Source organism: Phoca vitulina, unplaced genomic scaffold, assembly GCF_004348235.1.
Source record: "Phoca vitulina isolate PV1807 unplaced genomic scaffold, GSC_HSeal_1.0 scaffold76, whole genome shotgun sequence".
In the NCBI taxonomy this organism is placed as follows: Eukaryota; Metazoa; Chordata; class Mammalia; order Carnivora; family Phocidae; genus Phoca; species Phoca vitulina.
Window position 1 is genome coordinate 5,848,757 of NW_022589779.1, and position 10,346 is coordinate 5,859,102.

Genomic DNA, 10,346 nt, shown 5'->3' on the forward strand with positions numbered 1-10,346 from the left:
GCACAGCTGAGTGGCACGGTTTAATCCCTGCACCTGGGCCACTTTAAAATGAAGGAAAGAGGTGTTAAGAAAAAAATATCCAAAACTTAGAAATAAGGCAAAGGAAAAGGAGCATGTTCTTTCAATATTAAACATTTTAACAGGGGCGCCGGGGTGGCTCAGTGGTTGGGCGTCTGTCTTCGGCTCAGGTCATGATCCCAGGATCCTGGGATCGAGCCCCGCGTCGGGCTCCCTGCTCCGCGGGAAGCCTGCTTCTCCCTCTCCCACTCCCTCTGCTAGTGTTCCCTCTCTCGCTGTGTCTCTCTGTCGAATAAATAAATAAAATCTTAAAAACAAAAACAAAAACAAAAAAACATTTTAACAAAGCCACGCAAGGATGATTTAAGTATCTAATCCTTGACTCACCACCTAGCACTGATTTTAAAAACCCAGATTTTGTGAAGTCATGTCTTACAGATTTTTTCCCCCTGAGACAGATGTAAACGGTTTCTGTCTAGTGGAAGAATTATCCCAAACTTACGGTTTTATTGCCTTGTAGGATATTAACCAGTTTTATATCTAACCTAACAGTCTTATTCTAATATTCTTTTTTTCTAATGTCTTTAAATACCCATTTACTTAAATGGTTTTTGAATCATCTTTTGCATTTTACTATTTCCTTTACTAATGATTGAACAAATCTCTGACACAAGCCCATTCTATGTATGAGAGACACGGTTTTAAATTTTTGAAAACTATACTTTGCCCAAGCAAACTACAGAGATGGAAGACTCGTTTTCTGATAAGAATACTTGATCTGGTTTTGGGGAATACAGCTTGGACTCCCATTATTTCCTATCCAAATCACAGGGCTCCATGTTGAAGCAATATGCAGCCCCACCTGCCCAAGATGGCCAAGAAGTCCCACCAACCTAGAGGAATTCGATTTAGGTCAGTAGTGCATCTAGGAGGAGAGCAAAGGTACCAACCAGTGGAATTAGGGGTACTCTACACTCTTCAGAGTAGAGTACAGGGGAGAGGGCCGAACCTAAGGGGGAAAGGAAGCAGAAGAAAATGGAGAACGAGAAAGAAGACCAAGTAGGGAAACAAAAAAGTTTCCAGGGCCAACAAAGGCCTAGGGATGGCACAAATGACTGGATTTCAAGCTCCTTGGAGAGTATTTTGAAAAACCCTGGATATGGACATAATAAGATTCAATAAGAGTAAATCTCCTGTTTGCTTAGGTGAGCCAAGAAAAGTACCAAGAAAAGTAAGGAGAGGCATGAAAGAAGGGGATTTCAAATATGACAGCTGCAGACCCACAGGCAGTTAAAGACCAGAAATTTATTAGTTGAACACAAATTGAAATGTTTTGTTAATCCAGATATAATTTTATCCACAGCATGTACACTAAGTATTGATCTTTTTGAGCACTCATTCCCCTCCCCCCAGCAATTCAAAATAGTTCCAAATACTTAGGGAAAAATTATGTTATCAAAACAAAGCAAAACCCGAATCAGAGTGAATCGTACCAGCCACCTAGTCACTAAACCAATGCTAGACAAGGACAGATGATGAACATCTGGGTTTGCTTGCCTGCAGGAAGGAGGGAAGAAAGCAGAAGGCATCAGAAGGTGAGGCAGGCAGTGCACTTGCGTCTCGGAAGCACATTCTCCAAAAGTGACTTACATTCACCAGTCCAGTTTTTTTTTAAAAGATTTTATTTATTTATTTGAGAGAGAGAGTGAGAGAGAGAGAGCACAAGAGGGGGGAGCGGGAGAGGGAGAAGCAGACTCCTTGCTGAGCAGGGAGCCCGATGTGGGACTCAATCCCGGGACTCCAGGATCATGACCTGAGCCGAAGGCAGTCGCTTAACCAACTGAGCCACCCAGGCGCCCTCACCAGTCCAGTTTTAATGTGCCAAAAAATCACTGCTTTTCAGACTGTGATGAAAAATGTCGGAGGCAGCAGTGTCAACCTCAGGAAAGAGAAGTGTCCAGGGGAGGAGCCTTCTTTATGAAGCTCACCCCCACATGTCTGCACCAGCCACGCTCCCTCTGAGGACGGACCCTTAGTAAGTCTCTGCTTACTAGTAGGTAAAAAGGGAAAGAGTATATAAAAGAACGGATGCTCCAAAAGAAATGTTCAACTGGCTTAAAAAAAAAAAAAAAACTACCCCACCCACCAAAAAAATTGAACAGTACTTCAATGCACTTAAGTTAGTAAAAAGATAGAAATTAAACCTAGGCAGGACCTTTGTCTACAAAAGAATGCCCCTGGTATCATTGAATTCAATACTTAGGTAATAAAATTTCCATTTGATAAACATTTTTCTATGTAAGAAGCAGTTCTAATTCTATTTGAGGAATATAATTGTTGATGAAATTCAGAGACCATTATCTCTTCTCCCTTATTTAAAGGATTCAGATTCCCCCATCTTACAAAGCATCCAGTACAGTCTTTTATAATCCTCAGGATAATCCTCAGGATAATCCTCAAGGGGGCTGGGGGGCGGGGGTGGGTGGAAAGCAAGGCCTCAGAACAGGTAGAATTGCTTTTATTGCTCTTTGTTGCCATGATGGGAATTACGTATTCAGCTCCAAATGCTGGATTCACTACAACAATGTTTTTCTCCCTCACTAGGAATAAGACAAACTATTAAATCATTATTTCCTTTCCAGCTAAGGGTCATTGTTGTCCTGACCAACTAAATGAAGCGTGCAGTATCTCCTTGGAAAAAATGGGCGGCAGAAGTGTAAGTGGTTAAATGCCCAGAGAAGCTGGGCTCTAAAACCTCACAGCTGATTGCATAGTCACTGTTTGCAATTCAGCACAATGTTAATAGGCTCCCCCTGGGAGTTAGCTGATGCTTTCTGAATAACTCACTTCTAAAATCACCTAAGAAGTGAAGCAATAATTATTTGCCAGCATGAATTATGCCGCTGGTAAAAGTCATGAATCCACGTTGTTAAACCAATATGGATTTACTCTAGCTTGGCATCACTCAGATTAGTATCAGGGATAACAGGGCAAGCTGCTGTCAAGGGCCAGATACCAACAAGATACAACAATTAAAGACAAAAAGGGCCTGGCTGGCTCAGTCGGTGGAGCATGTGACTCTTGATTTCAGGGTCATGAGTTCAAGCCTCACTTTGGGTGTGGAGGTGAAAGAAAGAAAGAGAGAGAGAAAGAAAGAAAAAGGAAGGAAGGAAGGAAAAGAAAGGAAGGAAGGGAGAGAGAGAGAAAGAAAGAGAAAGAGAAAGAAAAAAAGAAAGAAAGAAAAAAAGACAACAGGTAATCATCTCTTCGGAGAGCTGCCTAGGTCAGCACCACTCATCCAAAGGGACCATTAGCATGAGAAAGAAGGGTTTTTGAAATCCCGCCGGTTTCTGGCCTCCTGGCTTTTGTTGTCTCACCGAAGTGAACTGTTTGTTTCCTCTTACTGTGCTTGGACTTTCTCACCCAATGGTGTAAGCTTTGCTTCTTTTTTTCTTCTCACCTAATACAGGAGAGGCTCTAAATTTCCCCTTCCTGCCAAGAGGCACTGTCCACACCTCCCATCCTCCTTTTTTGCAAAATGACTTTTGGCAAAAGGAAAACACATCAGGAGCTCTTTCTTAAATCTTTATTGCACTGAGTATTTAAATCTTTATTGCACATCTCTAGATGATTGTTCTGTGCCCAAACAGCAAAGAGATGGGCTTCAGGGTTTCCAGTGAAATTTGCTATTTACAGCTACATTGGGGGCGGGGGAGGGGGGAGGAGTTGTGTCTCACAGTCAATGTCAGGAAATAGGGAGTATAATCTGTGCAAACTTGCTGTTGGGAGGTGTCCCGCTTTGAACTCAAGTGGAATTCAGACATTTCAAGGCTCTTCAGGTGAGCAACAAGGATGGGGCTTCAAGAATTTGCAAGAGGGGGGCTCCTGGGTGGCTCAGTCGTTAAGCGTCTGCCTTTGGCTCAGGTCATGATCCCGGGACCCTGGGATCAAGCCCCGCATCGGGCTCCCTGCTCGGCGGGAAGCCTGCTTCTCCCTCTCCGTCTGCTGCTCCCCCTGCTTGTGCTCTCTCTCCCTCTCTCTCTCTGTGTCAAATAAATCTTAAAAAAAAAAACTTAAAAAAAAAAAAAAGAATTTGCAAGAGGAGGAGCTCTCTGGAGAGAATCATTCCCAGAGAAAAGAGAATAGACATCACAGCTGTAGGAGGGGAACGGCAATTCTGAGTACTACACAGTGTCCTCGACCCAGTCTTGCCCATCGGATCAGGCACCCAAGACTCACATTCCACCTAGGATGTGGGAATGGCTAGTAGAGAAAACCTCTGAGTAAAAACGATTTGTTCACAGAAATTTGGTGAGACAGCAGAACTGTACTGGCCCTCTTTAAAAGGAGAGACAATTTCCACACATCGTTGGCACCTACAGGGCTTCACTCTGTTAGAAGCATCAAGTGTGAGGAATCTGTATTGCCCAGCAGTGGAAGTGAGGGCAGGGTCTCACAGACGGGTTCCATCTAGAGAAGGAGCTTGACACGCTCAGTGGAAGTGAGAGGATAGAAAGAAAATGGCTGTTTCTGTAGGTTAACTGACCAGCGTTGTTCGGAGAGACACCCTGGGGACCTTCATTTGAGAGGACCCCTTACAAAACACTGAGATCTTGTATTAGCAGGTGGGAGCAAGACCCAGTGAAACCAGGGGGACAGATGCTTCTTTTCCTAAGTGCGGTTTTACTTCGCAGGGAATATCCAGGCGAACAGACTCGTAAGTGTTTTTCTTTCGAAGGACAGATGGAGATCCATGTTGCTCAGGACTAGCTCCTGACGTGCTTTGGCACCAGGAGTAAAAAACTGGAATGTGCTGCTTGCTTTTGGGGTGCTGCTGACCCACTGAAGATGTCACTCAGAACACTGCCAGGACTGCTAATAATTTTAGCACTCCACTGAAGAAATTAAACTAGTTATTAGTTATGGAGTATTGTTGAAAAATTGTTTTAACATTTAATTTCTGTAGCTCTTTATATGTTTATTCTTTTGAGAGACTTGGTTCATCTTTGCTGTTCAGAGAGAGCATCTTCTAAGAGTTTATATCTGGATCAATTCTCCATGTTTGTCTTCTATTGTATTTTGTGTATTTTATATTGAAATAATTGGTTTATATTCCTATCCCTCTTGGTGAAGCTATAGGCTCTTCATGGAACTTACAGGGACAGGGATTGTATCAGACATTTGAATTATTTTTTCTTCTTCTTTTTTTTTTTTTTTAAGATTTTATTTATTTATTTGCCAGAAAGAGATAGACGGAGAGCACAAGCAGGGGGAGTGGCAGGCAGAGGGAGAAGCAGGCTCCCTGCTAAGCAAGGAGCCCAATGCGGGACTCCATCCCAGGAGCCTGGGATCATGACCTCAGCCGAAGGCAGACGCTGAACCATCTGAGCCACCCAGGCGCCCAGACATTTGAATTATTTGAACTGAACTCTTTATAGCCTCATCATTGTCAGAGTAAGCTCTGCCCTCCCAAAAAACTCAGATCAAAATTTTCTGTGAATGTCCTACACCATGGCTAAAACTGGTAGTTATCACCAAACACTATTTCCTTCTTCTTCAAGAGTAAAAAAGTCTTAGGTAGGCATGAAACAATCCAGTAAATACATTTCCCAGATTCTCTTGTAGCTAGATGCGGTCTTGTGATAAAGTTTTGGCCGTTGTGTTGTGAGCAAAGTGTGGACTGTCCCTCCCGGTTTGTGCCAGGAAAGAGAAGGAGAATACCTTCCTTCCTCCACATCCTGCATCTTACTATTTGGATGAGGGATATAGTGATGAACCGCCTCCACCCTTAAAGACAAATGCCCTCCTCTACACATGGTAGAAAAAATAGCTAAAAGGATTCTGGGACCTGACAACAGTTATCATAACAGCCCTGGACTGCTCACCCCTAAACTATGTATTATATGAGGGAAAAATAAACTTCTATCTCATTCAGATCACTGAATAACCACTTTGGTGTGTGGTATACATTAATAGATTTATTCCATGGAACCGGCCAGTGTTCTTTTCTTATTTGTCATACCTTACAAATGCTCTTGGTACAAAATAAGAAATTTAATATCTAAATAATTATACGGGGGCGCCTGGGTGGCAAGGTAGGTTAAGTGTCCAACTCTTTGTTTCAGCTCGTTGAGATCTCGGGGTCGTGATCTCAGGGCCGTGAGATCAAGCCCCGTGTAGGGCTCCATACTCAGCAGAGTCTGCTCGAGATTCTTTCTCCCTTTCCCTCTATTCCCCCCACTTGTGCTCTCTCTCTCAAATAAATAAATAAAATCTTAAAAAAAAAAATACCTATATTAAGGCAGTAGCTGGTATGTGAAATTGTCAGGATCTATTTTATAAGCTATCAAATTTCTAAAATTTAAATCTTTTAATTGTGAAGTGAGAGAAAAACCTCCCCTCTTAGCATTCATTTCCACGGCCTATTTGTCTACCACATAAATATCCGTTGGTCCAACTCCAAAAGGGTGGAAGTCAAATGTTCTAGTTCCTATCCTTCTGTTGCCCTCAGGTCATTCAAGTATGGCTGCCTTCCTACTCTCAGCATGCTTACTCTGAAACTCACAGATCACATGCTGAACTCTGACCAATTGTAATGAGAAACAAACTTTAGTTTTTGTCATAGTCACCTCTTTCACTCTTTCTCATTATTTTATGCTCCTCCCCTCACTCCTTAATCCTCTATCACACACATTTCAATTATTTCCCATCACCCACCGCCACCATTGCCTTGTTCCAGAAAAACTTGCTCACAATATCCCTAAGAGACGTTTGTATCCCCAACCAATCCTGAGAGCCCTGCTTACCCAAGATACTTTCCATGTACTGAGTGGTTCCACTTGTAGGTCCTCTACCGCCTGGCCACAGTGCCAGCTATAAAGGCTGGGGCAGAGTGGTTGGTCCCTGAAGGACCAGAAGGATCCAATCCTGAGGTAATAAACATTCGTGAAACTGAGGGACATGTTTGATAGAAAATCCTTTAGAGAGAGCAGAAAGTCAAAGGCCTAGGGCATCTGAGGTAACATCATAAAAAGGCAACAGAGCTGAAAAATTTAAAAAAAAAAGAATGAAAACAATTCAAATTGAAGTCGGAATTAGGGTTCACATGTTTCAGACCATTCCAAGTTGCTCGCTGGAATGTGGTCAAATCTATACCCTGTTAGTTTTGGATTTGAACCTGAGGTAGAGAGAACTTATTTAGTCATGGCATACTGCTATCATCAGCCTGGGCAAGGGCTCACTCTTATTTGGTTTTGTTTGATTTTCCTCTTTAATCCTTGATTCCCACCCTCGTTCCCCTCTCCAACATAAGGACCCACCCTAAAGTATAAACAATATATGTCCTTAAATATGTCTATATCCTTGTAAAATATATAGTATTATTTTGTGTATTTGTAATTTGTAAATTCTAAATTATATAAAGTAATTATGTGAAAGAACTAAATAGAGAGAACCCAGAGTTCCACATGATTTAGATAAGACCCCCATTCTCCTGACCTTTACAGCTTCATTGTCAATAGTGAATATGTCCTGAATATACCCAAAGGAAGACAACACCCTGTGCTCCAGTAATAAAGACGAGTTCCCTGGGCCCTGTGCATTTGAAAAGATCCCCCCGCCCCTTACCTCACTACACTCACTACAGTCTACCTGTAGATTGACCAACAGAGCTAATCCCACATACCTGTGAGGTTTTTTCCTCTGGCCTACATACCTTTCTCCACTGGGCTTGGAGGTGCCTAAGAATGTTCATGTCAAGAATTGTAAGGGACTGAGATTCTACCTTACTTGCAAGCTAGAAGTTACCTGGGCACAGTTTCATGGATGTTGGCAGAAGACATGAGACTCCCAGGTCAGGGACAAAGGACAGTTATTATTCACAGCAATAGCAACTGCCAGAGTATTGCCAGGTTTTTTTTGTACCAGTTTCCCAAAGACCAATTCCTGTAGGGTGACACAAAGAGGGTCAGGTAATACCTGCACACATGGGGATGCATTACAGGAGAGGAACCATGAGCTTAGGGAACACAAATCTTTTAAAATGGATAATAAGCCTTCCTGATCTTTGCCGTATAGGGAGACATTATTTTTATTATAATGGACAGTAAACAATGCCCTTTGTTATCTATCTTCCAAAACTGTTCACAATAAGAACATCCTTGAAAAGATAGTCCAGAACAAAGGTAGTCTGCTCACAAGATATGCAAAATTCAAGAGACCCTTGGAGATTGTCTCCCAAACCTCCTTCTATGCAATTTTCTCTTTCTTTCTTAAACACCCCCTTTATGAAGCTTATAATATCAGATAACTCTTTCTTGTTGCAATCATTTCCAAACCTCATGTTATTCCCTCTCATTTTCTGGAGATTTCTGAAGAAATCAATGTATTGATGATCCTTTACTACAATAGCTTTTTGGTTCCATGACTCCTCCTTCAATGATCTTAACCTCTATTTTCTGATTATCTTTGAAATTGAAATGAATATCACTTCATATGTTAGTTATTAGTGTCTCCCCTTTTTTAAAAAAAAGATTTTATATATTTATTTGTCAGAGAGAGAGAGAGCACAAGCAGGGGGAGTGGCAGGCAGAGGGAGAAGCAGGCTCCCCACTGAGCAAGGAGCACAACGCGGGACTCAGTCCCAGGACCCTGAGATCATGACCTGAGCCGAAAGCAGACGCTTAACCAACTGAGCCACCTAGGCATTCTGGATTTACCATTTTCTTGTAATTAACAAGATGTCTTATTTACTGTAGGTATTTATCCCTTATTGACTTTAGTTATTTCAAATATCCTTTTCCAATCCGTGATCTGTATATGAACTTTCCCTATTATATCTTTCAATGAAGCAAAGTCTTCAATTTTACTGACTTTTCTATCCATTTCTTTTTTATCTTAGAGTCTGTCGTTGGTTTAAGTTCTCCCACACCCCAAAGCCAGGAAAATAATCTATGTTTCTCTTTTTTCTCTTACCATTAACTTTTCAGATTTACACTGTCCATTTAGGACTTAATCCAACTAAATTTCACCCTCCCATGGGATATAAACAGATACAGATATATAAAATATTTGTGGTATTAAAATTTCATTGGAAAAAGTAGAAAATTAGGGAAAAAAGTCTAAGAAAGTTTAACTATACGATAATGAAAAAAGGGTTGAGAAACACTGGTATAAGCTAAGAATCCAGCATTACTTTTCTCCATAAAAATGACACTTTCCTATTATCATCTGTTAAATGTTTTATCAATCCTTTCTCCACCTGCACATATCAGTTGTCTGATACGTGCAGTGAGCCCCCCCAACCCTTTTTCAAAATCTCTTCAATTTTTCATAACATATTTAGTCTTCTTATACATGGCAGAATAAGTGTGTTGAATTCCTTTTTTTAAAGTCCTAATAGAATTTTCATTGGGATTGAATTGAATTTACAGATTAGTTTCAGAGAAGTGACATTTTACCCTGTTGCCATCCATTCCATGAGCATGGTATAGCACTCCATTTATTTAAGACCTTTATGCCCTTAATAAATTTAAAACTTTTTCTCCATAGAGATCATATACATTGTTTATTCCGGTAAATTCATAGTTTATAATTTTGATTGTTATTAGGAACAGCATCATAGAATGTTACATTTTTAGTTAGCTATTGCTGATGCAGAGGAACATTACTGATTTTTGTAAATGGATCTTGTATCTGGCATTTTTGTGAAATCTCTTATTAGATCTGTAGTCTTTCTGTTGATTCAATTGGGATTATCTGGGGAAAAAAAAAAGAGGGGGATACGTAGCTGGCAGGGGAGTGGTTTCCCAGGGCAAGGCTTATCCATTGCACTCTGGATATGCTGACCCCTGTGATTTCCCCAAATGTGGGAAACTTGACTGCATAATTTGTGGTAGCAGGGGACTGCATTAGTTGTCTCCCTTCCCTGTGCCACCACACCAAAAAAAAAAAAAAAAAAAGAGAGAGAGAGAGAGAGAGAAAGAGAGAAGGGAGAAGAAAGAAAGAAAGAAAGAAAAGAAAAAGAAATTGATACAGATAGGGAGAAACCAATAATCTAGTAACCTATATGTAGCAAGAAGAACAGAGAATTGACCCCTTGTGGAGCACACTATAATGATCAGATGGTCTGGGACGTCTGGGTGGCTCAGTCAGTTAAGCGTCTGCCTTCAGCTCAGGTCATGATCCCAGGGTCCTGGGATTGAGTCCTGCATCCAGCTCCTTGCTCATCTGGGAGCCTGCTTCTCACTTGCCTGCTCTGCCTGCAGCTTCCCCTGCTTGTGTGCGCGCTCTCTCTCTGTGACAAATAAATAAATAAATAAATAAATAAA

The 10,346-nt window shown here is 41.3% G+C and overlaps 1 pseudogene; it reads left to right on the forward strand.

The window, feature by feature from the left end:
- Nucleotides 1–9,797: 9,797 nt before the first annotated feature.
- On the forward strand, nt 9,798–9,942 carry LOC116625321 (annotated as a pseudogene).
- The last annotated feature ends 404 nt before the right edge of the window (nt 9,943–10,346 follow it).